This window comes from Agelaius tricolor, unplaced genomic scaffold (genome assembly GCF_023055355.1).
Source record: "Agelaius tricolor isolate 1412-34295 unplaced genomic scaffold, bAgeTri1.0.p SCAF_48, whole genome shotgun sequence".
NCBI lineage: Eukaryota > Metazoa > Chordata > Aves > Passeriformes > Icteridae > Agelaius > Agelaius tricolor.
This window is the reverse complement of record NW_027269308.1, coordinates 1,675,057-1,699,202: the sequence shown is the minus strand read 5'-3', so window position 1 is coordinate 1,699,202 and position 24,146 is coordinate 1,675,057. Positions and strand designations below refer to the sequence as shown.

Here is a 24,146-nt window from a genome sequence, read left to right as displayed (position 1 = left end):
AGGGACCTGGGCGTGCTGGTTGACAGTCGGCTGAACATGAGCCAGCAGTGTGCCCTGGTGGCCAAGAAGGCCAATGGCATCCTGGCTAGTATCAGGAATAGTGTGGCCAGCAGGAGCAGGGAGGTCATTCTTCCCCTGTACTCGGCACTGGTGAGGCCACACCTTGAGTATTGCGTCCAGTTCTGGGCCCCTCAGTTTAGGAGGGACGTTGAGATGCTTGAGCGTGTCCAAAGAAGAGCAACGAGGCTGCTGAGGGGCTTGGAACACAAGCCGTATGAAGAACGACTGAGGGAGCTGGGGTTGTTCAGCCTGGAGAAGAGGAGACTCAGAGGTGACCTTATCACTCTCTTCAGCGTCCTGAAGGGTGACTGTGGTGAGCTGGGGGTCGGTCTCTTTCTCTGGGCAACAACAGACAGAACAAGAGGACACAGTCTCAAGCTGCGCCAAGGGAGATACAGGCTAGAATTAAGGAGGAAGTTTTTCACAGAAAGAGTGATCAAATACTGGAATCATCTACCCAGGGAGGTGGTGGAGTCACCATCCCTCGATGTGTTTAAAAAAAGACTGGATGTGGACTTGGTGCCATGATCTAGTTGAGGTGTTAGAACATGGGTTGGACTTGATGATCTTGAAGGTCTCTTCCAACCTAGAAATTCTGTGATTCTGTGAATATAGCCGGACGGGACGTACATGAGCTTGTCTGGCCTTTGCTGCTTGACCAAATAGCAGCAACTGTGGAATTTTACCCCAGAGACACTTTTGGCTGGCTGGATGCTGCAGCTGGGCGCTTGGAGGCAAGTCCAGGCATGCAGGAGTTCAGGTTTACCTTTGGTGGAGAAGCTTTAAGGCGAGGTGAAGGAAAGGAGTTGGTTCTGATGGAGGGTTTCGATCCAGAGCTTTATTCCTGGCCCACAGGCCTCTGAATCCATCAACGGCTCCAGGAGAACTCCCAACCGCATGGTTTGCTCGCCCTTTTAGCCGGGGGAGAGGGCAAGGGAAGGAACACGGGGGACCACCAGCCAGGTACGGGGCGGGGAAGTCTCAAGGGACTGAGGACACCTGGATGGCCCAATGTCCTTCCAGGAGGGGAGGGCATCTTTTGAATTCTGCCAATCACTCGCCGCCCTTCTGGAATGCCAGGATTGACAGACAGCGCTCAGCAGGGGTCAGGGTGTGGAAAGGAGGGATGATTGACACACCTGGCAGGGAATTATCAGGGAGGAACCTGGGGTATCTGAGGCAAACCATGACATCACACCGCAACATACCACACTACTGAAAAAAATACAGTACTACTGACTAAGATAACATAACACATATAGTATATTAATTTTTTTATATATATATATATATGTTCATTTTAATATCTGTGAAGAGCCTATCCTGTAATATGTACTTTTCACAACATCAAAGAAGCCATTTGCACCTTTAATAGACAGCTGACAACTCAGAAGGAAATGCTCACTTGTTCACAGGGTGAGAAAGAAAGGATTCTTCCAGATGAGGTAAAGTTTCAGAAACTTTATTTCTTTACAATCCTACTCTATAATCCTGTAGGGTGGTATTTGCAGAAAAATGGACAGGCACTAAATGAACCAGCCTAACCTCTGGAGCTAACTAAACTAACTAACCTTCTAGAACTAGGTCAGGTTTTTAATAAAGCTGCATTCAACTTTGTGGATAAAAAGGTGAAGCAGAAGAGTTGCTGACAGACAAAGGGGTAGCAACCCAAATAAAATGACCCTTACAGCATCTACCAATTAGATTAAGGAAAAGATGCGTGCTTGCCTCAGGACAAAATAGAGCTACCAGTCAAGAGATGCTGGACAAAGTGCAGCAACCAACCAAACAATGCATGTCTATAGAAACCTATAGGATAGGAACTAATTATAAACTATGTTTAGAAGCACAATAAATGGCTTGTCCTTGATTCACATTGAATTGTGCAGTCTTTTGTCTTTTCTCCACATACTCCTACTCTAAATCCTACTCTACAGTCCTACTCTAAATCCTACTCTAAGATGGCTATGGAGAAAATGGTCCTGATATGATTATAGCACTGTTTGCTTCTCCATCCTCCTCTTCATTGAGATGATGAGTGGTCTCAGGGTGGATGCAGCCTCAGCTGATGTTACAAATGGATGCTGTTCACAAAAAAACCCCCAAACCCAAAAACAAATACAAAAACAAAAAAAAGAAAACAAACAAATTAAAACAAACAAACAAACAAACAAAAAACAAACAACAAAAAGACAAAGAACAGTGAAGAGTGAACCATTACTTTCCAAGCTCAGGGCTTCACAGGCTCAATTGGGATTGCTCTGGGTCCTAAAAAGACCCAGAAAGAGGAGCAATGGCACCATCTGCTACCCAGCAGTCATGTGCAGGACCCTGCCATCACAGGCAAACCTGGCCCAGAATCCCACTCATCCATTTATTCAGGTTTGTTTATCTTGTTGGGATCTTTGCCCTGCCAGTGCTCTAGAAATGGTGCTTTCTGTCCCTGAGTTATCTTCCTTTCAGGAAACTCCAATGACTCACATAGGTCCCTGTCTTTGAAAGACAGGCACTGTGCTAATTCCCACAGGGACAGAAAGCAATGTCTGTCTTTCCATGCCCTGCCCCTCGTGTGCTGGATGGCACCTTCCTTCCCAGCAGGGCCAGCCCAGTGGCACTGGGTCCTGCAGTTCCCTCTCTGCCACACAACCTGGCAGTAACCCTGGCGCAGTTCCCGTCTGCTTGAGCGTGCCAGGCAGCAGATGGGGCTGGGACAAGTCCCTCCCAGCTGTCCCTGTTTGCGTGCCAGAAACCTCCAAGGGTGGGCTGGGGGGCACAAACCAGGGCCCCTCAGAGGCTCACAGTGAGCCCCCACAGCCCCTCCTGCCACAGCCAAATCTCTGACTGCTCAGCTGGGACTGGCTTCCTTGGGTTCCTCCACCACCATTTCATGTCTCTGTACCCTGCATTGCTCTGCTTCAATTCTTTTGCCATTAGATAAAACTGAACACTCCACCAAATTAGAAAAGAGGGCAACAGAAACAGTCAGAGGACAGAGCACCTCTCTGCTCAGGAAATGCGGAGAAGAGGTGGAGTTATTCAGTTTTGTGAAGAATAGGCCCCAGGGAGACTTTATTGCCACTTTCCAAGACTTCAGAGTAGCTTTGAAGAAAGTGGGGGACATCTTTAACAGGGTCGGTTACAATAGGATATGGACAAATATTTTTAAACACAAAGGGCATCTAATCAGAGTAGGTCTAAGGAAGAACTTGTTTACTCGGAGCATGGTGCCACCCTGGCACAGCTTGCCCCAAGAGCTTGTAGGTGCCCCATCCCTGCAACCATTCCAGCTCCGGTGGCAAAAGGGCTCTGAGCAACCTGATCTCTTTAAAGATGTCCCTGCTCATTGCAGGACACTTGCACCACAGGACCTTTACAGGGCCCTGCCAGCCCAGCCCAGTCTAGGATTCCTCACTGTTTTCATTTGAAGAGCACCAAGAGTGGAGGTGAGGAGGAAGGGGGCTCATCTGATGCCTTGGACTTGAGTGGAGGAGGAGCCCGGCCCTCAGACCCTGTTTCACCTGCAGCCCCTTCACATTTTACCTGCAGGAGCTCCTTGGCAGACCAGCGCCGCGCCTCGTCTCTCTGCAGGCAGCAGCTCAGGAAGTCACGCAGGCAAGATGAGAATAGGTTGGGCTGCTGCAGCTTTTGTCTTCCTCCTGTGGCTATCAGGAGTTGAGGCTGGGGAAAAAGGAGACACCAGGCTACACCTGCTTCTTTCCTATCTGTAACTGCTCTCTTGGGTCCCATTGATTAAGCTCCACTCTGCAGTGGCAGTTTCTGCCCTGGCAGAGACCCAGAGATGACTTTCCTTTACCAACCAAAAACCCAAACTCCGATGCAGCCACAGCTTTTCCAACATCCCACAGATCTTGCCTTGGCAGCTGATTTCATTGACTGACCTAGTTAGTGGGAACTACATCACCACAAGCACATTTCCTTCCCTGAAGATTCATACCAGCTTGAGAGGCTTTTTGGAAGAAGGACTTTGCTATACTAACTCTACTATATCCAAGGGTTAGTACATGGAAAAGTATCTCTGCAGTGCTTCTTGGTCCCTTAAGAGCAGCTGCCATAAAACAAAACTAATCAAGCTTTTTGCTTTGTTCTTGAAAACAATGGGAATTGGAAGGAAAGAAAGGAAATCCACCAGGTGTTCCTCAGGTAAGGAAACAAACATTTGGAATCTCATCTTCAACACAGACACATTAAGATGCATGCACAAATGTACTGGGATGAAGATGCCTCCTTGGACACACAGGAGCCACCTGCAGCTCTGTCTCTCAGCAGCCTGAAAATTTCTGCTTTCCTTACATGGAAAAGAAAAACTTTTCATGGTCAAATCAGAAGGAGAGGTTCCATCCCTACGGTCACCCTCTACTCATTTGGCTACTCAAGTCAATGCATTAATGGTAGGCCCATCCCAGAAAGTGCCAGGAAACAAATGGGAGGTTTTGGCAGGCTCTCCACATCACCAGGCTCTGGCTTGGTGACGTGCAGAATGTGGCTTGGGCTAGGAGAGAAACACGATCACTGAGTGTTTCAGCAGCACTGCACAAGAAGCAGAAGAGACTCTGTGGCCTTTACACCCTCATGCGCCAGTTTGAAGCATGTTTCCCAGTGAGAAGAAACTGCACAGTGGGGTAAGTTCCTCTCTAAAAACCGGTGCCTTAGCAACTTTCTTGTGTTTGGGCTTCTTTTCTTCATTTCTGGAAATGTAACACCAGTTCTGAGAGGCTTGCCTTGTGGTTTTAGGGGCATCTTCACAGACAGACAAGTGGGAACAACTTGAAACCCAAAGCAAATGTTGCCTGAGAAGAGCTGGGGAGTGTTTGCCTGTGGTGAGGCTTGAGCTGTCTGGCAATCCCTTTCCATGATGTGCAGAAACATCCAGCTGCTCCCCAGAGCTCAGTCCCTCTGGGCACGCTGGCCTCTGGAAACACCTGACGATCCCAGCCTTTCTCCTGCTCAAGAGCATCTAACCTAAGCTGAGCTCCAGTTTCTTCAGCAAGGCCAAGGATGCTCACTTCCATGCAGCTGACAGTGTCCATGGAGCTCAGCAGGTCTTTCTGATACTCCTCAGGCCAAGGAATTACAGTGTAGATTGGCAAGACATTGGCTGATCGTTATCCAGTGTGGTTCGTGTGGAACCAAGCTCTAACATGCTGACAAGTCAGAGGGACAGAGCTCATTCTGCTTTTGCAAGATGGTATTTAGAAACATAGGACACCAACTTGGAACTATTCAAACCTCAACTTGCAGAATCCATCTCAAATAGACAAAAATATGAATGGCAAGAGGCCTTGGAGTCTCCATAAAAATGCCCACCACTGTAACGATAACTCTGTGCTTGTGGCACTGAAATAGATGGTGACCAAAGAGACTTTGCTATTATCCTCTTTAACCCAAAGGAGAATTTCAAATCCAGAAATGGCAATGCACTCCCCTTGTGTACAAATAATTTATGCGGCTTTCTTTCCTTTTCCCACATCACCAGAGGTGACAAAGAGGGTTTTATCCTGACTCTCAGCTGAGCTCAGCCACTGGCCATGGTGGGGAGCTGGAGTCCTCCCTGTCATTAGAACTGTGCAGGCCAGGGATGGCCCTGCTCCTGTGGTAAAGAAACACAGCACCGGTGTCAACTGCCCACGTTGGATCCCAGCCCAGGCACCTGCCTGCAAGCTCATCAACTTGTTAAAGTACCAAGAAACAGCCAAGGGTTTGGCAAACAATTCTAACTGCAGTCGGAGAAAAACACATCCTAAACTTATCCAGGCCACCCACACACATGACTGAACCATGTACAGATGACTTGAAAGCCTGAAAGTTTCAAAGACACACAGCATTTGGAAAAGATGCTACAGAATGGAAGAGAAGAGCTGTGTTTCAAAAATGAGAAAGCAAGCAGAACTGCTTGGGCATTGCTTTGGTAGTAGGTTTTTTCTCTTTTTCTTTTTTGTTTACTTTTCTTTTTCCTTTTTTTCTTATGTTTTCTATAAAATTGAAACTGGGAAGGTCTAACCTCCATTTCTCAGGATATTTATCACATGTCTACCCTCTCCACTGAAAAATTCTTGTCCTTCAGAAACAGAGTTCCAACATTGTTCAAAAAACAAGTGAGAAATGTCAGGCATGGCTGGAGGCCAAAATGGCAGGTTTCTGAACTGGTTAGGTTTCTGAACTGCCACTTCCCTTTCTGATACAACCAAAGCTACAGCAGATGCTGATGTGTTGCAGGGGCATTTTTAGAAGGAGACCTTGGTGGAAGTGGTTCCAGCAGATGGCAATGGGATTTTGTCCAATGGCACACAGAACATGGGACAGGTGAGAAAGACAGTGGGATCAGTGAGTATTTGCACCTTACCAAGACAGGAGTTGCATTCCAGTGAGGAACTTCTCGTTCCACCATTTCGATGCCCACGATTCCCAAAGACCATATGTCCACTTTGGGGCCATATGGTTGACCTGTCACCACTTCAGGCGCCAGCCACCCAGGAGTGCCGGCCACGCAGCTCCACCTGCCCTGCTCAGGGGTGAGCTGAGCAAAGAGGCCAAAGTCAGCTGTGGAGAAAACAACAAACCATGAAAGCCAGCTCCAATTAGGAAACCAAGCAAAAGAATTCCCCACTCTCAGGCTAAGAATGTGCTGTTGAATCTCCTGGAGAACTGTGCACGCTCGATTTCCTTGGGGCTTTAGCCAAGGGAGTATGGAATTGGCCGCTTCCAAAAAAACCCAGGTTTCTTAATGCTGCTCACAGCAGTGGACTTTATGCCCCTGAAGCTTTAGATTGTAGCTTCCTCTGTCTGGAAGGGACACACACAGAGCAACGCCACTCTTGACTGCTTGTGGTTCCTTATACCTCTGTGCACGTTGCAACTGTGCCTTCAGCTCGCAGCAGGGGTCCCTGCACTGCCACCAGCACCATTTCTGGGGAGCTGGCAGTCACTCCAAGCAGCCCCACACCCACATCCCTGGAACGCTGCACCTGACCAAGAATATACTGACCCAGCTTGACAGAGCCGTCGGTTTTGAGAAGGATGTTGCAGCTCTTCACATCTTGGTGGATGACGCGGTTTGAGTGCAGAAAATGCAGTCCTTGCAGGCACTGAGCGAGAAAACAGAAACAGGAGGGCAAAAATGAGTGATGTGATTTCATCACACAAGAAAGGAAACAAAGAATCTAAAAGATTCCCTCTCCAGGGGAATGGGGAGTAATGGCAGAACAGTAATGGCCACTGAGAGGAAGAGCTTGCTGCTCCAACACTTGCAGAGCAGGACCTTTCTAAGGAAAGGCACGTCAGCTTTTGAAAGAGCAACAGCACCTGCTGTTGTAGGCTGTGCCCTGCAAACCAGCCAGGATGACTCCTGCTGCAGTGGACGTGCTTTTTCCATGCAGAGGACAAAGGAGGGGTTTTGAAAGGAAGGGTCCCTCCCTTTGGTGTGAAGCGGATCACTTTTGGGTGGGAGGCTGCATGACAAAGATTTTCTTGCTGGCCTCAGCACAGGCTTGGAAGTATCCCACCAGTCACTTTCTGGGAGCAAAGAGCATTTTGGCTGCACTACTATCCTTTTCAGCTGAGGACTGTGAGACATGAGTCTTTTTTCTTTGCTGATCATTTCAAATCCTGCCACCAGCACCTTTGCTTTTACAGGCAAGGAATGCAGTGAAGACAGACTCCAGGCAAACATTTAGAGAGGCAAGGTGGAGAACAGCAAATACAAATACAAGAGACAGAGCGAGAATACAACAGCAGGAGATAAGAGTACTGGCACTGAGTACAGGGAGTGCAGGGGCACTGGCAGGCCTTTCACTTGAGATGCTTTTACTTGCCCATAGAATAGCAGCAACACAGAAACAAAGCTTGGCACAGGAAATCACTCCAGCTCTGAGCCCCTGTTTCCCAGACAATCCTGCCCAAGCCCTTGGAAACACGGATGGGATTGCTGACCTCCCGACTGATGGCTGCCATCTCATCTTCAGACAGGTAGGTCTTGCTGATGACATTGCTCAGAGTGCCTCCATCCATGTACTCCATAACCAGCCAGAGTTCCTCACCCACAAGGTAGCTGAAAGAAGGAAACAAGGGCGTGGAGATGAATGTACATGGCTAGGTTGCTGTGTGGAAAAGACGGGTTGATTCTTCTTTTCAGGTCCCTTTGAGACAAAGACAAAATAAAGGAATAGACATTCCCTCTTGGCTGAGCATTGTTTGCCATCTGTGCAGTCTCAAGGAGAAAGGCACAGCTGTGAAAAAGGAGATGTCTTAGATGGGCAGCAAGCAAAATGTGCAGTTTAGTAACAGCCCAGATAAAAAACCTGTCACGCATGGTGTTTCTGGAAAAAAGCACCTAGTCTCCCTGGCATGCATAGCAATGGAAAACAGTGGCAACAATCCAAGGGAAATCCTTGTTAGTTTACCTGGACCTAAGAAGACACTTGAAAAAAATCAAGCTCCAAAACAAAGTGGTGGCTGTGAATATAGAGATCATTGATTTAGTAAGACACGACTCATCCGGGCTTTTGAACAATTTTCAAATACCATGTGCCAGCGAAGAGTCATGCAGACAAAATGCAATCTCTTCCCATCCACTGGAGATGAAAAGAGCAGTTATAATTAGCCAATAATTACAGCTCTATTTTCTGCCAGTGACCAAAGTGGGATTTTACCTTGCATGTTTGCAATATGTGAACAAACATTCATGGGACAAAAGCACAACTCACCTGTCTAAACAATTGACCAGGTTGGGATTCCTATTCACCTTCATGACCATGAGTTCATTGACTTTTAGTTCCTTCTTCCTCAGTCCTTGAAGATGTATTTTCTTTATGGCCACCTAAAATGACATTGAAAATCAGTAACTTGAGTGGTTGGTGGCACGAGACCACAAGGCACATGGAGCGAGTGATTTTGCAATGACACAGCTGAGCTGTGCCAAACTGCCTTGTGATTAGGCACTGCAGTAATTAGGAACTGACGTTCCAACAGCCCATTTCTCTGCTCCCTTGGGAGCCAGTTACAGGACATGTGGGGCCACTGACATTTTGCCTTGACCACTTGGTAACAGCAGTGTCTCAGTTATCACCCACAAAGCTCTGACCACACTCTCTGCTGCTTTGTTTGCGACTCAGAAGAAGCAATCCATGCCTTAAAACTCTGTGGATACATCTTGGGCTATGGGCAGGGCTTAGGGCTTTCAGGGACGCCTTGCAGATCTCTCCCTGTGTGCAGTTCCCAAGTGCAGCAGGTGGCTAAGGAACCACCAGTAACTTTCAGATGTATTTGCTGGCAGCCAGAAATGAGAATTCAGGACTCTGAAGCTGTAGCCCAAAGAGCAGTGAGGTGCTCGAAGGCACCACCTTTGTTTCAGCAATGGAGAGCGAGTGAGCGCGTCCTTCTCTGAAAGGAGCCGCTGCCCTCTGTGCCTTCCTTCCGGCAGCTGAGGAGGACAAAGTCCCAAATGCATTTTGCGGGCTGGCACCAGTCTGTGCTTCTTGTGCCTTTTCAGCACAGCTCTGCCCAAAGCTCCAGCCACAGCTCACACCAGAAGGGAAAGCCCTTGAGTGCAGCAGAGTCTGCAGGTGCTGTTGACAGTTACCTCTCCTCCTGTGGCAGTGTCGAGTGCTTTACAAACATCTCCAAAAGTCCTAGAAACAAAACAGAAGCAGAGAAAGGAGAAGCCATTTAGATCTTGCAGTGAAAGCCAGCCCACGCAGGAGATCTGTGCTGTAAATGCCTAAGACCTGCAGGACACTGGAAGCATGGAGATGTCTTTGACAATGCCTTCTGAGCACACTTAGAAATTCTGATCAGCACTGACAATCTAAGCCCAGTGCCTGAACACATTTGCAGCTTGTCTGACTTCACACTTGATACCTATTCCACCAGCAAAACACCTGATGCATAGTTTGGTAAAATTAACATTGCTTGGACTCACCCACTGCCAATATTTTCCAGTTCAATGTATTTTATAATAGGATTTTCCATCTTCGCCATTCTCCCTGAGGGAAACAAAATGCAAGATGTTCACTTTAAAGCAGAGATCCCAGCTTCTAGGAGATACAAAAGGCAGCCCCAGTGTCTGGGGCTCTGAGCCCTCCCTTTGTGGACAGCTGGCTAACAACAACAGGAACAGGAACTGGAACAACAAGAAAAGAACAGCAGGTCCACAGCACAAGTGGCTGGCACAGAGACTGATTTCTAGCATCCTTTGAAGTGAGAGACCTCTTGACAGCAGACACACAGGGAAGCACAGGGAGATACATTCAGAGACTGAGACCAGAAGAGAACACCTACCAAGGCAAGTAAGTTTGTCATCTAGAAACATTAAGGAGAGCTGGAACTAACAGTGCCTTTGTTTTCTTGGGAATAAACACTGTGAGATTTAGAAAAGGTTTCCTACTTGCTAAGATTAAATGCACCTGGACATCTAGAATCAATTCCTCTGAACAGATGTCAAGTTCAGAACAGGAGGAATTATTGCCAAGTGTTCCCATCTTTTCCAGCTTGCAGCAGTTTGCCAGAAGAATGCCTCTGCATTTGTAAACCAGAGCAGCTCATGCTAGAAGCAATCCCAACGGGGCTTTCAGCATCAGGGCCCTCACCCTTTATGAGCAGGCTGAGCTCAAAGACGCCCTTGCCCGTGCCCCGCGTGAAGAACCACGCCGCTTCTCTCCACCCCGACAGCGCGGATCAGTCGCTCCCATTGCACTCGCCCTCTCGGCACCGCACACGTCCCCATCCTCCCAACTCGGCACGGCGGGCATGGGCACAGAGGACAGCAGTGCTCCTCAGGCGCCCTGTGACACAGAGAGCTGCCCAGAGGAGATGCTGACCCTCTTGTGAGTCCGGGCCGTGCGACGCAGCAGCCGGCCCAGAGAAGGGGCTGCTGCCTCAGGCAGCTCCGCGCTGCAGCAGCCGGGCAGCAGCGGGACCCTCCCAGCTAAGGAAGGCTCCAGCCTCTGCACTCCCACCAGCCCTCAGGGGCAGGGCAGCGACCACAACAAGGCTGGCAAAGCCCAAGCATGAGCACTGACAGGCACTGACTGGAAGAAGCCAGAGTGAGCCTGAGCCCTGTACAAGCTGTTGCCCCCATTCAGGACACAGCAGGATGGGCTTTGAGATCAGCCACACCGAGGCGCAGATCAGTGCCCTTTTTGTCCCAACAGGTGATGGTAGACACAGAATCCACTGGGCTCTCTTCTCAACCCTACCAGATCTTCTCTGAGAGCACAGCACTGGCAGCTGTTAAGGGCAAGAAGCAGATTCATTGGGTTGTGCTGCAGAATCACAAAGGGCTTGATGTGTTCTCCTAGAGACTGATCTCAGCAGAGCTTCTGCCAGTGGCTAGGACTCAAGCAGTCACAGCCTTCTGCTGATCCAGGAACAATCCCTGCTTCTGCTTTCGGCAGAGAGGGAAGCCCAGGCAAACTCCAGCCAGTCTAAGCTGCCCTCAGAGGCAGCAGGAACACCCAGAGCTCTCTCTTGCTGCCTCGGAGCAACGCCAGCACTTCTGTGACACTAAACCGAGGAGAACCCTTTGGTACAGCTATGCTGACACGTGCACACAATACACTGTCCCTCAGATAAGAAAGATACCAGACGTACTCAGTTGCTCCAGGGAGTCACCCGCCATCTCCTGTTGCTGAGCAGCAGCTGGGTCAGCACGGGAGGTGAACCAAGTGCTCAGGCCCCACTTCTTCAGCTGGAGAGCAAAGGCTCCTTGGGACAGCACTGCTGCTTCTGCAGCAGCTTCAGTGTCAGAGTCGGTGTAGGTCTGAGACAAGAAATGAGTTTATGTCAGGAAGGTGTGGCAGAGATTGCCCTGAAATGCAAGAGAGATTGCCATTTGAAATGCAAGCCCTTAGGAAGCTGCTGTCAGCGACATGCAGAGCTCTTCAACTGGATTGCTTTGGATGTCCACTTGTGAAACCAAATGGTCAAAACCAAAGGCTGGTTTTACTCGAGGTCATAGCCAGTTTCTTGTTCTAAAGGATGACTGCAGCAACGACCACTCCACTTCCTCCCAAAGACTCCTTTCCCCCTCCTAGGTCTGCAGATACATTTGCAGCTCCTCATTCTAATGTTCTACCTCCTGCCATGAAATTCTCTTTTTCTGCACCTTCCTCGGGACGTGCTCATCCTGCAGCATCTCTGGAGGGTTCAGTTCCTGGGCCTCATGCCAGCCTCGGGGCTCTTGGTTGCCCATCATTTGCTGGAACTCTCTGCAGGCTGCCAGGTAGGATGGCAACACTTCCACCTCAAGTCAAACAGAACAAAGCAGTCAGAGACTACAGCTTGTCCCCGTCAGCCAGGAGTCATTGACTGGGAAGAAAGTAAAGAAAAGGACAGGAGCAGATTCACAAGGGATACAGACAGCTTGTAGCTCGTATTCCAGATCTATGTGAGTGACCATGTTCACCTGCAAAAACACCTCAAGAAACAAGGTCACCTGGAAGAAGCCAGCAGGAGTTCATTCGGATGAGTGCTGGCTAAATGGCCAAGGGAGTAATGCCACTGTCTAGAGCATCAGCTGAGATTCAGCAGACCAGGAAGTGCCCTTCAGAGCAGCTCTGACAGAGGCCTCATCAGGATGGCCTCAGAGGCATCACCCACCCCCTGCTGCTCTGCACTGGAAAGGCAAGGAGGGCAGAAACCACCCCTTGGGTGACTGCAGTGGCTATTGCTGGTTCACTCACTTGCTTTTCTAGAGCCTTTTGTTCCTGAAGGAGGCGATTAATTTTCTCTTTGATGATTTTAATTTTTTCGTCTAGCCTCTTCTTCCTTGCCTTGATCCTAGCCTCAGTTTCCTGCAGCTGTGCCTGCACCTGTTCATCAATTTTCTGTAAACAACAACGGAAAGGACTCTCTTTCATGAATGGAGTGGCTGCCATTCCTTCATTCACCTGTTTTTGTTGATTGCCCCTCTGCATAGGGAGATTCTTCTCCTCTTGGATGTCTTCATTCCTCCTCTTTGCTGCCATGATGTCACTCTGAGCTTCAGGCAGCTCTGCTTGTGGCTCTGCCTTGATGTTCTGTACACACAAAAGCAGAGCAAGTGACTGAGAGCTGCCATCAAGATCAGCTTTTCCCTCTTTTAGCCTCAAAATCACATTTATTCAGCCCCTTCTTTCTGCTTCCCTCCCCAGCTCTGCTTCCACTGTAACCATCCTGTCCCGGTGCTGGTCTCTGCAGATTCCAAGGCTCTGTCCTTTCAGTGCCTGTGGGACTTCCTGGCCTCCTCAGTCCCAGGAGCTCTGGTTTATGCCCCTCTTCCTGCCCTTCCCTCTGTCCCCTGGCCAGTCAGGCTTACCTGGCCATTCTCCTGTGGCTCTTCCACCTGCTGCCTGAGCTGCTCTTCCTGCTCTCGGGCAGGGAACAGCTCTCCCTGAATCTGGCATGGCATCTCAGATAAGGCAGTCTGCTCCTGCTCTTTCTCTAGAAGCACCTGCACAGAAAGCAAGAGAAGATGGGTTTCACCTTCCCGTACGACCTTTGTGGGCCAAGACTCAAAGACTGCTGGGCTCACATGCTCCCAAAGCACTGTGCTGCTGCTCTGCTGGGTCCTTCTCTGCCCATGGGGAGGCACAGATTCCAAAGTGACCCTGGCCCTACAATCAGGGGCCATCTGGGGCGGAAGCTCCAACAGCCTCTCAGGCAGCTGACAGGGAAGGTGTGGCATTTCTCAAGGGTCTGGTGAGGGCCTCCCTCTGCTTCTGCCATGTCCTCTTTGTCTTTCAGTGGTGACTGACACCCTGCCCTGTCCCACAGCTCCATCCTGGCCCTGCAGGTGGCTTCCTGGGTGAGCTCACTCCTTGTGAGAGACACTTCTGGAGTTCACATTCCCTTCAGGCCTGCACCAGCATTCCTCCTTCCTGACATCTACACTCTTGTTAGAAAATGGGGTCATTCAGGAGATAAGGATGCATGCAAAGATCTCTGATGGAAGTCAGAGAACCTCTATGGCCATCTCAGTATATGGAGGAGGACCAAGGTGTTTCTTCTCCCTCTTTTGTCAACTGAGAATTCTGACCAGCAGTAACAGAGTTTCTCATAAGGCCCCATTAACAAATGCACTTACACAGCCCTGGGGATGCCAGCGAAGGAAACCATGTGTCATGTAATGCATGTATGGGCAAAGTCACCAGACCCCAACTACAGCATGGGATAGTTCCACTCCCTTAGGACATGCAAAAATTTAAAGGATAAAAAGAAGGCTTCAGGTCAGAAAAGGCTGGAGTAGGAAAACATGAGGGGAAAAAACAACCATCTCTGGAGGGGGAAACATCTCTGCCTGCTCAGGATCAGTCAATGGAACTTGTCTCTACTCCTCTCCTGAAGGGATGCCTTTAGGTGAGCTTTGCATCTTCCACTGCTTTGGAGCAGAGCCAGGAAGATTCAAATAGATAGACAGACAGACAGATCTCACTTTTATAATCTCTCTTTACTGTGCTGTGGTATTTACATTCTTTGAACACAGAGAGATATAATTCTCTCTCCTAGGTTTTTTTTAAGGGGAGGTAGTGAGAAACTTAGAGAAGAAGAGAAAACAATTATTATCTCTACTTGCTGTTCTTGTTGTTTAGTACATGTAGAATGTGTTCTAGTGATTGTTTACTGAAAGTGATTTGTTAATTGGATTTTAGTGATAGCTGTTTAGCTTGATTAGCCAATTAGATAAAAGCTGTGTCATGACTGTCTGGAGACAGTCACAAGTTTTTCTTTAGTAGCTTTTTAGTATAGTATCTCTTTAGTATAGTTTTAATATAGTACTAGTGTGATATAACGTAGCTTAAGAAAGCATTTGTTTAACCTTCTAAATCATAGAGTCAAAGCACATTATTCACCACGTGGGGGTCACCCTGAATCAATACTGTCCTTTCTGTCGCTACACACATCAACACTCGGTAGCAGTGCCCCGATCTGCAGCCATCCTGAACTTGCTCTCCTGTTGCTTCAGTAACCCACACTCTTGGGGAATCTGGAGCGTGTGGGTCCTTATGGAATGCAATCAGACCCAGAGCGTTGCACTGGGAACTGCACTCTTTGTGCATCTGTGCTCGGGCAAGTTCTTCTCTTGGACTCGAGCACACTGATGGTGCTAAAGTGGCTGGAATCAGAAATGCAGCCCAGCCCCTCCCAGCTCCTCTAATCTCTGAGCACCAGCTGGAATGCAAGGGCATTGATTTCCTGCTCAATTCCCAAATACAACACACACTGATTCCCTGGGCTGCCAAAAGACACGGGAGCCGTTAACCTGAAAGTGATGTGTTTCTGACAGTGCTGGAAAAGGGCAGGAAAGATTGAGCAAAAGCTCCCTTGCTCCCTGGAGAAGGAGAAATTACACAAGGCTTCTCCTTCTAGCAAACAAACAAACAAATAAACAAACAAAATATGAAAGTGTTACCTACTCCAGTGTCTAAAGCACTTGGATGCAGTGAAGGGATGTTTGGCAGGGAAACAGCCCTTGTGCTGAGCATTGGATCTCTGGATCTAAGGCAGGGATCTATGGAAGTCTGCCTGAAGGTCCCTCATGAGCCCCCATTGTCCAGGCTAAAGCTCCCTCAGCACCTCCTCGCTGGCCTTGTGCTGCACCCCCTTGCCCAGCTCCCCTGTCCTTCTGTGCACGCGCTGCAGCCCCTCAAGGACTTTCTGCTTCCCAGGGCCCACAGCTGCACCCAGCACTGCAGCGGTGGCCGCAGCGCTGCCCAGCACAGGCCACGCTCGCTGCCCTGCTCCTGCTGCCCCCCTGCTGCTGACACGGCCACCGTGCCCTGGCCCTTCTTGGCCCCCTGGCCACACGCTGCCTCATCTTCAGCGGCTCAAGGCCGCCAGCCCTGCGTCCTTTTGGCCCACGCAGCTCCCCAGCCACAAAGGTGCCCATTTCACTTCAGATACAGCAGGCATCATTGCAAGGTGTACATCCTGGTTTTAGCATTACAAGACAGCAGTCAAGGACTTGCAGCTTTGCTCCCACTCCAGGCTCCAATGCAGTTTTCAAAGCAAACTACACAATAGAAGGTATCAACAGACACATGCAGCGTCTGGGTTTTGCCTCAGAAGAAGGGTTCAGAACTACTCACTTTGTTTCTTTTGCCACACTAGACAAGAATGCCCCCCCCAGCTTCATGGACAACACAGTCATCTCCTTGCAGCTTATCAAAGACCAAGAAACAGGCAGACTCAGAGCACCTATCTGCTCTGCTACTGGCTGCTCTGCCTGAAGAGGCAGAAGAGCAACCTGACAACAAAGGCACCAAAATCCCTGACTTCAAGCAGCAGCTCTACATCCCCAGCGTGTCTCTGAAATAGTCCCAAGTAAGCACACCCAAGAAGTTTGTGGGGACAAAGCACCACAAAGAGCTTGTGTGGTCAGATCAGCATTTTTTTGTGCCTGCAGCTACTTGGCCAGTCCGTGCAGGGGGACAGGTCCCTCCACGCCACAGTGTCCCCTGTGTATCTGACAAGGCTGAGCACAGTGTCTTTGACATGCTCCCTGCTCTGGGATCAGGCAGCATTCATGCTCCAGGCTGGCCCCTGTCCAAATGCCAGGAAGCTGCTGCCTAAGCATGACAGATCAAAGCCCATTGTCCAGCTGTCACAGGCTGGGGGCAATCACCAGGTCCTGGCAGGACTCCAGCACTCAGCATCCTCAGCCAGCAACAGCAAGTGCCGGCTGGTCAGAAACTTGCAGCTCTGCCTTGCACCAAAGACAGCAGCACACACAACTGGCACTTACTGGCTCAGAATGGTCAGGCTGTGGTGTGACCACAGCTGGAGGCTGGCGCTCATCCACCTCATTTGCCTCCTCTTTGGCCTCCTCTCCATGAGCAGAGGGAGCCAGAGGAGAGACTGCTGTTGGTTCTGTGATCTGTGGACAAACAGCAGTGTGAAGGACAGAAAGTTACCTATAATTTATAACCTTATTTCTATTCAGCACTTTATTCTATTCAGCTCTATTTCTACAACCAGCTGTACTAAGGACAAATCAGAAACTTTGAGAACAATGGGATTCTAAGTCACTGCAACTGAATTTAAATGGGCTAATTCAACAGAATTGCTAATAGTTCTGAATTAGACATTATGCCCTGGCTACTATCAAGAAGCAACATTCTCTCTGCAAAATGAGCTTTTCATTCCTTGAAAGTTCTGAAATGGAAAATCAGGAAAAAGCCAGCAATGCCTTTGTTATTGCTGCTGCAGACATGGAAATAGATTTTCTTTCAGCCTACCCAGCTGGCCCTCTACACTCTGCGGCCACAGGCCAAGCTCACAGCTTGCTCTACAATTCTTAAGCACCAGGAACATGAAATGTTCCTTTCTCACTCACCTCAGGATCAGCACCTCTGAATACACGGATCATGTGATCTGGAGTGGGCAAGGGAAAATGAACAAGGGCTGTGAGAAAACTGCCTGGGCTGCTGAATCCCACAGAAGAGAAGAAGTCAACCCAAACAGAGAGTATTTTTCTTTATCAACATCCCTCCACGTGACATACTTCTTTCACACAGCCAGCAAGAGATCAGGACAATAATCTTGGTTGTGCCTACACTTCGGCCTGTTTAGCCAGTAAATGAATACAAACGTGATCAAGAAAACGCAAATTGTTCTTCAACACTCCATGCTTCTGTTCTGTTCAACAGATAAAGCAGCTCTTGTTCTCTTGTCTTTCAGGTACTTTTTTAAAAAACAGAAGTTGCATGCACTAATTCCCATTAAGTTGCTGAAAACAGTCACCCAGAAAAGCTTCCCCAAAATCCCCCTGAGCTGTGGCAGTTCTACTGTGAAACAGCACAGCAGCAGCTCCAGGGCTCAGGAGCAGACACTCATGGCTTTAGAGTTTGCACTTCACTGCAAAGGGAATCACTATTTTAGCACTCAGTCAAGGGTCAAAATAGACAGTCAAATCCTTTCAATACAAAATTTAGAATAAAAGAAGCTGTCCCTCAGTTCTGGGGAGAACTACAAAGTCTTTAGAAGGCCTTCTGAGAAGGCCTCCCAGTCTGCATTTTGGAAGTTGTCCTGCTTGATCCAGCAAACTGAGGAAATGACAGACTCTGCTGCCACAGACTCTCCCGTGGAGGGAACGGAAGCCCTGCAGGTTCCCTTGCAAATGCTGCCCCTGTGGCTACAGGCACCCCCTTTTTAGCTGAACGCCCTGACAGGAGCTTTACCAAACCACTGGCATCCTAATGCTCTTTCTCTTTCAAAATCAACCCAGTCACTAAGAAAGAGCAGGAAGACATGCAAAAGCCAGCTTAGCTTACACCCTAACCTAAATAGAGTTGAAACCTCTACTTACTTGCCAGGCTAGTCATGAAATAGGCGGAATAAACAGTGCCATACATGGTGCAAACTGCAGCAGCGAGTTGCTCAATCATTGTAGCACTGTTGTTCAAGTTTACCCCAACACTACAAAAGCCAAGACTCCTGTCAGTGTGCAGCTACACACTGACAAAGGCCACAATCAGGAGGATGCTCCTGATCTCAGCAATCCCTAGGGCTGCTCTGGCACTGAGGCCTTCCGTGCAACAAGGCAACCTTCTGATGTCACCACGACGATGTGGCAACCATGCCCTGATATCACAAAGCAAAGTATGACAAAGCAAAGCATCACAAAGCATGTTAGTCTGTGAATTTATGCAAAGCAGTAACCAACCTCCCCTACAGCAAACACAAAATGGCCTCGGAAGTTCTCCTCTGACACAAAGCAGCACAAACTCCCCCCATGGGCCAAACCCTGTTGTTGAAGGGATCCAAGAAGAACTCCAAGAGTGCCCCAAGCACCTACAGCCTGTACCCCAAGTGAGCATTCAGATGGGACCCAAGCAAAGGAAACCAGACCAAGAAAATGGCCCAAAGCATTGTACAGAACCAGGAGAGAAAGCACTATTGGCGTAGCAGCTGAAGTAATTCCTAACCAATCACCCCATATATCTGCATGTTTATTGGATGTTCCCAGGGCTGCTGTGTATGTACATCTCTTCCCCTGCTCTGCCTTTCTTCCCCTTTGGCAGCAGTGGAACTGGCAGCATGTGCCCGCCAGCAGCAGCTGCTCCAAGCTGGGAACGCGGCTGGCGGTGCTGATTTCCAGAGGCTCCTGTGTCCCAGGGAAGCCAAGGCAGGAGCAGCTGAACGGCGCTGGCGCTGCTGCTGCTCTGTGCCAGAGAGCCCCGGCTGGGCAGGGCACGGTGCCCACTGCGCTGCGGGCTCCTTCTCCTGCCAGAGCTGGGCACACCTGGGAGCAAGGCATGGCAACCTTTGGGCAAACCAAGGGGTTTCTGGGGCTGCACTGCTCTGCACACACCCAGCTCACCTGCAGCACAGAACCTTGGTCCCCCAAAAGGTAAACAAGATGGAAACAGCTGGAAAAGATCTCATTTCAACCATTCTTTATGCTTCAATAGAAATGACCAAAATGAAAGTTACCGAGCAGGGCCCGATCCACACTGCCAGCTCAGTGTGAGAAAAGAGGCATTACTTTATTTCAGTGCTGGGTGCGTGGGGAATCACTTCCCTGAAACATGCACACCCACGTGTGTGTATCCATGGAACTAAGACATTCCTTTCATTACTTTTATTCATTACTTTGCTCAAACTCACAGGCTAAACATTCTCACAAAGTATTTGACATGTTTAAATCACTTCCCCAAAATTACTGACATTTAGAGTAGGGGTCTCTTGAGGGTCTCTGCTGGTCATGTGGTGAACATCCCATTCCTCAAATTCTCCTTCCATGGTTAAGAGCCTTCTTCTCCTTGAATGCATTGCAGCTACCTCCTCAGTAGGCCCACTGTCTTTATTCTCAAGGCTAAGATATCCACTTGCACACATTAACCACTGGTGTGAGGGAAGGTATGACTCAGCACCGCCTGTTAAAGCTTAACAAATTCACCATTTGTTGCAGGTAAACACTTCCCCAACGTCTCTCCTTCCTTCTCTGGGAATCAAACACAAGCATTTTGTGAGCACTGAGCCCAAGGCCGCCTCCAACCCTCCTGTCACCCACCAGCCCTTCTCTCTTCACAAACAGCAGGTCCAGCAGTGCCTTCCCTCACTGGCTCAGTCACCAGCTGTGTCACAAGTTCTCTGTCACACACTCCAGGAACATCCTGGGCTGTTTGCTCTCCGCTGCACTCTGTTGCCAGCAGACATCCCCACCCTGTTCCATAGCCCTTGCAGAACCCTGCACCTGCTATCCCCGGGCACCTGGGAAGGGGAGGCAGTCACGGAAGAGATGCACCAGCTGCACCGGGCAGGAACCAAAACCCTCTCGCGGCACAGCTGCTGGCCTGTGTCTGGCACAGCTCCGGCTGCCCCACTCCTCATGGGCTTTTGGCTGGAAATGCAATTGCACTTTCTGCCTCATGTAGAAATACCAGGGCTGCACAAACAACGGCCAGCAGGCCACATCCCAAAGGCACTGCAGCATGGAGTTGAGAAGGAAGAAGACCCTTCCCCAATTCCTAACCATACCAAAAAATACCACCATAATTGGGACTTTTAATCTTCTGAATGCAGAGTTGATTCACAGGGTGACAAGGGAATCTTCCAATGGAGTTGAAGTTTGGTAGAGTTTTTATTCTGAGTCCTACTCAGACTGTTGATTTGAAAATTTATTTTAAAATATTCTTTAAAAGGCTGTGCAGTCATATGGTTTTGTTCTAATACCAAAATGGCTAGATGAAATGTACTGGCATTTTAATTACATCCAAACTGATTAGTCTGTAAAAGCTTTCCTGCAGAATAGCCACTAAACAAGAAATGAAAATCTGTGGACTGTTGACTTTGCAAAATTCTACTAAATTTATCAGACAATGAGGCATTTTTAGTTAGATCATAGAGCAAATTAATTCCTATGGATAACTTGATTTGGATAAACCTGTTGATTTCAAATTAAAATTGCTAGCATGAACTAAGTGGAAATCTGAATACTCACTTCTATGAGGTCTGAATTATTAGATAGTCATTGTTCACCATAATAACAAAAATTAACATTCTGGCTATTTTTTTTACTTATCGTCAGCTCTTCAACACTCTTTGTAACATCAGAAAGAGAGTTTGTAGCAAGGTGAACCATGGGTTGGTGGAGCATTGCAGAAGGCTCCTGTGTCAGCACTAAATGTTCACATTTACCATGGCATCACTCCTTGCCTTTAATTCCAAGCTACAGCTCAGTTCCTGCAGTATAGATTCACACTTGTAGTCTGTACTTGCAGCTGGTTCTTACTTCCCTGTCCAGAAAAAAATCATACTTGGATCTCAAATCAAAATGAAACAAGGAGAGAGTCAGGTTCTGGATAGGTATAGCAAGAACTAAGAGATTCTTTTTGCAAATATGTTGAAAAGTTGTTTGTAGATACTGCAAAAATGGCAGATTAAAGACTTGCACTCTAACTTGCAAGCTGAGGTTTGCCTGTTATTTCTGGACTGATTTCTTGAGGCCAGACACTGAACCTAATCAGTAAGAAAATCAAAACCACAGGAATAGTTTGGAGAATATTGTAAATTATTCTGTCATGATGCTTTTTGCCTAAAAGTTCTGGCCATCATCCGATTGGAGTAATTAGAGGAGATCGAAGCCATCATTCTGTGCCTGTGCACACAGTTCCTTCCCAGGAGCAATCCATGAAGCAACGCTGACGAATCCACACCAGCAGCTGTTGCCACACAGTCATGAAGCAGAGAATATGTATTTCTGCTACACTTGGACAGCTGAAGATGCCTCTGCTGAGCTAATTTTAGTGACTGCTCACCGCAGATGAGACCTTGTGGTCAGTCTCCAACAAGTCAGGGCAGTTAATATTCTGCCTAAATGAAGTAAGTCTAGCAATACATAGGCCATGGAGCCTGAGGAAAGCCAGCAGCTGTGGGAGATTTAATTTGTTTCCGTATCTTTCTTTTTACTAATTTATTGCAGTCAATTATTTAAAGAATGGAAACTTTTGGCAAACCATTGGCTGGAAGGTTGGTCAATCTTCCATTCATGACTCCTCTGAAAGCATCACCCCAGTGTTTTTATCAGTAACTCTTCCATTATTACGGCTCACACAGCATTTCCTGCAGCTCTTCCTGGAGTCAGGGAAAGGCACCAGGAGAAGGGGGAGAAAGCTGTGTGCAGAGACTGTGTCAGATAAAGAGACATTTGTTTCCTCTTATTGGACTGAATGGCTGCAGGAACCTCGCTAGCACTGCTAGCACTGCTGGCAAGGTGGCCTTTTGCAGGGCTGGGCAGAGTTTGGGGCCCGGGGTCCCTCCTCTCCGTGGGACACCAGGGTAAGCAGCCCCTGTGCCAGCCAGGAGCAGAGGTTCTGTGACTCTGCCCTGGGCACAGGGACCTGCCACTGTCCTGAGCTCCTGCCGCGGGTCCTCTGGGGCAGGTCCTGCTCTGCAGGGATGATGGGTGCAGCTGGGGGGTGGCTGCAATGGGGGGTGGCTTCCAGTGTGCTCTGTTGGTCTGCCACACTGCAGCCAACAGAGCTTCTGGAAGGAGCCTCCTCTTGTGAGCTGCTGGAGCTGGAGCTGGCGCTGGCCACAGAGCCGCTGCTCTCATCCCTGACAGGACCAGAGCACAGCAGCCTCTGGGCCTCCTTGCTGCACAATGACAGTGAGGAGGCCATGGACCAGAGGGTCAGTATGAATGACTCAGTTTCCTGATAAACTGTGCTAAGAAAACCCTGCATCCCTCCTGCCAGATCTAAGACACTCCAAGAAATCTGTTGGCACATTGGGAACTCAGAATTGTTTGCATTTTGAACAATTGTCTTATGAGTGCTTTTGATTGTTTTTGTCATTTTGTGTTGATTCAGTTGATCCTTCAGAGAAGCTTTCCTAATAATATAAAACACAGGGAATTGTGGAGACCCTGGGGGGCATTCCCTGGTCTAGGGAGACACGAGAAGCTTCCCTCAAAAAGCTGTTAGAGCCCATTGGCTCCTTCCCCTGTTCCTGTGTCTGCTCCTGTGTTCCTGAGCCACACCTTCCCTATTCCCTGATTGCCCCCCTTATCTTTGTACTGCCCCGAGATCAGGGTCAGCCCCTAGGCCCCTGTGGAGACAAAGTGAGACCCTCTGTGCGTGGGTGCTGGGACCTGAACATCTCCCTGCACAGCTGAATAAAACATCTGTGGAGATGATGCAAAGGTCCTTTTTGCTTCTTTACCCTGGACTATGCTAGCAGCAATTCAGATTGCTACAGAGGACAAGCTGCAGTACTGGCACCAAGATTTTGGCAACTTGACCATAGGCACTGTGGTAGGTAAGGGACAGGCGTTCGGAAGATTTCGGGCTGTGACGGAAAATTACAGGACTCCTTCTGCCCCTCTCCCCAGAGATAAGGATCACCCTTGGAATGTAGCCAAACATGTAGCCCCCCTAACCTATAGATGCCAGTAACTTTCCACTCCATACTAACCCTAGAAAGTATAGCCAAACCCCTTTCTGATGTAGAGAAACCCCTTAGTCCATAAATGCCCCTGAGACCCCTCAATAAACGCCATTTGCTGTCCACCACATTGGTGTATGTAGCATTGGACCGAGTGACCCTGGGCCTTGGGTCACCGTGCCGGACCTCCCGAACCAGGTCGCCATGCCGTAACGGCAACATCTGGTGCCGAAACCCCGGGAAAATCGCAGCGCCCGGAGTTCGGGATTTCGCCTGGACAGGGGACCGGCGGCTGCACAGCAGGCCTAGTGCAGCGGGGGGGACGCCCCCGGACCAGCGTGGACCATGGAAGCCATAGCGAAGGTCGTAACTCAGATGCATGCTCAATGGGGGACTGATTGTAAGCTAAAAGATTTATGTCTTGCTATACCGAGACTTATTAAGCTGGGGGCGATAGACAGCCCGGTGGATATTCTCCATTCGGAGATGTGGGATACTTGTACGAAGGTTTTAGCTGAGGAGACTATGTCCTCAGGCTCAGGGAAAGCTCTAAAGTCATGGGGCAGAGTCGTGCAGGCTCTGCGGAAAGCTAGAGAAGAGCAGGAGACCTGGAAAGCCGCGCAGGCTTTTCTATTAGCCACGCCACAGTTGGGGGTGGGCGCGGCAACGCAGACCGCGGAGGGCTTCGATCAGATCGGCACCGCGGA

At 49.0% G+C, this 24,146-nt stretch overlaps 1 pseudogene; it reads right to left on the bottom strand.

The window, feature by feature from the left end:
• Window positions 1-1,534: 1,534 nt before the first annotated feature.
• LOC139604246 (serine/threonine-protein kinase PAK 3-like) lies at window positions 1,535-23,820 on the bottom strand (annotated as a pseudogene).
• Between the last annotated feature and the right edge of the window lie 326 nt (window positions 23,821-24,146).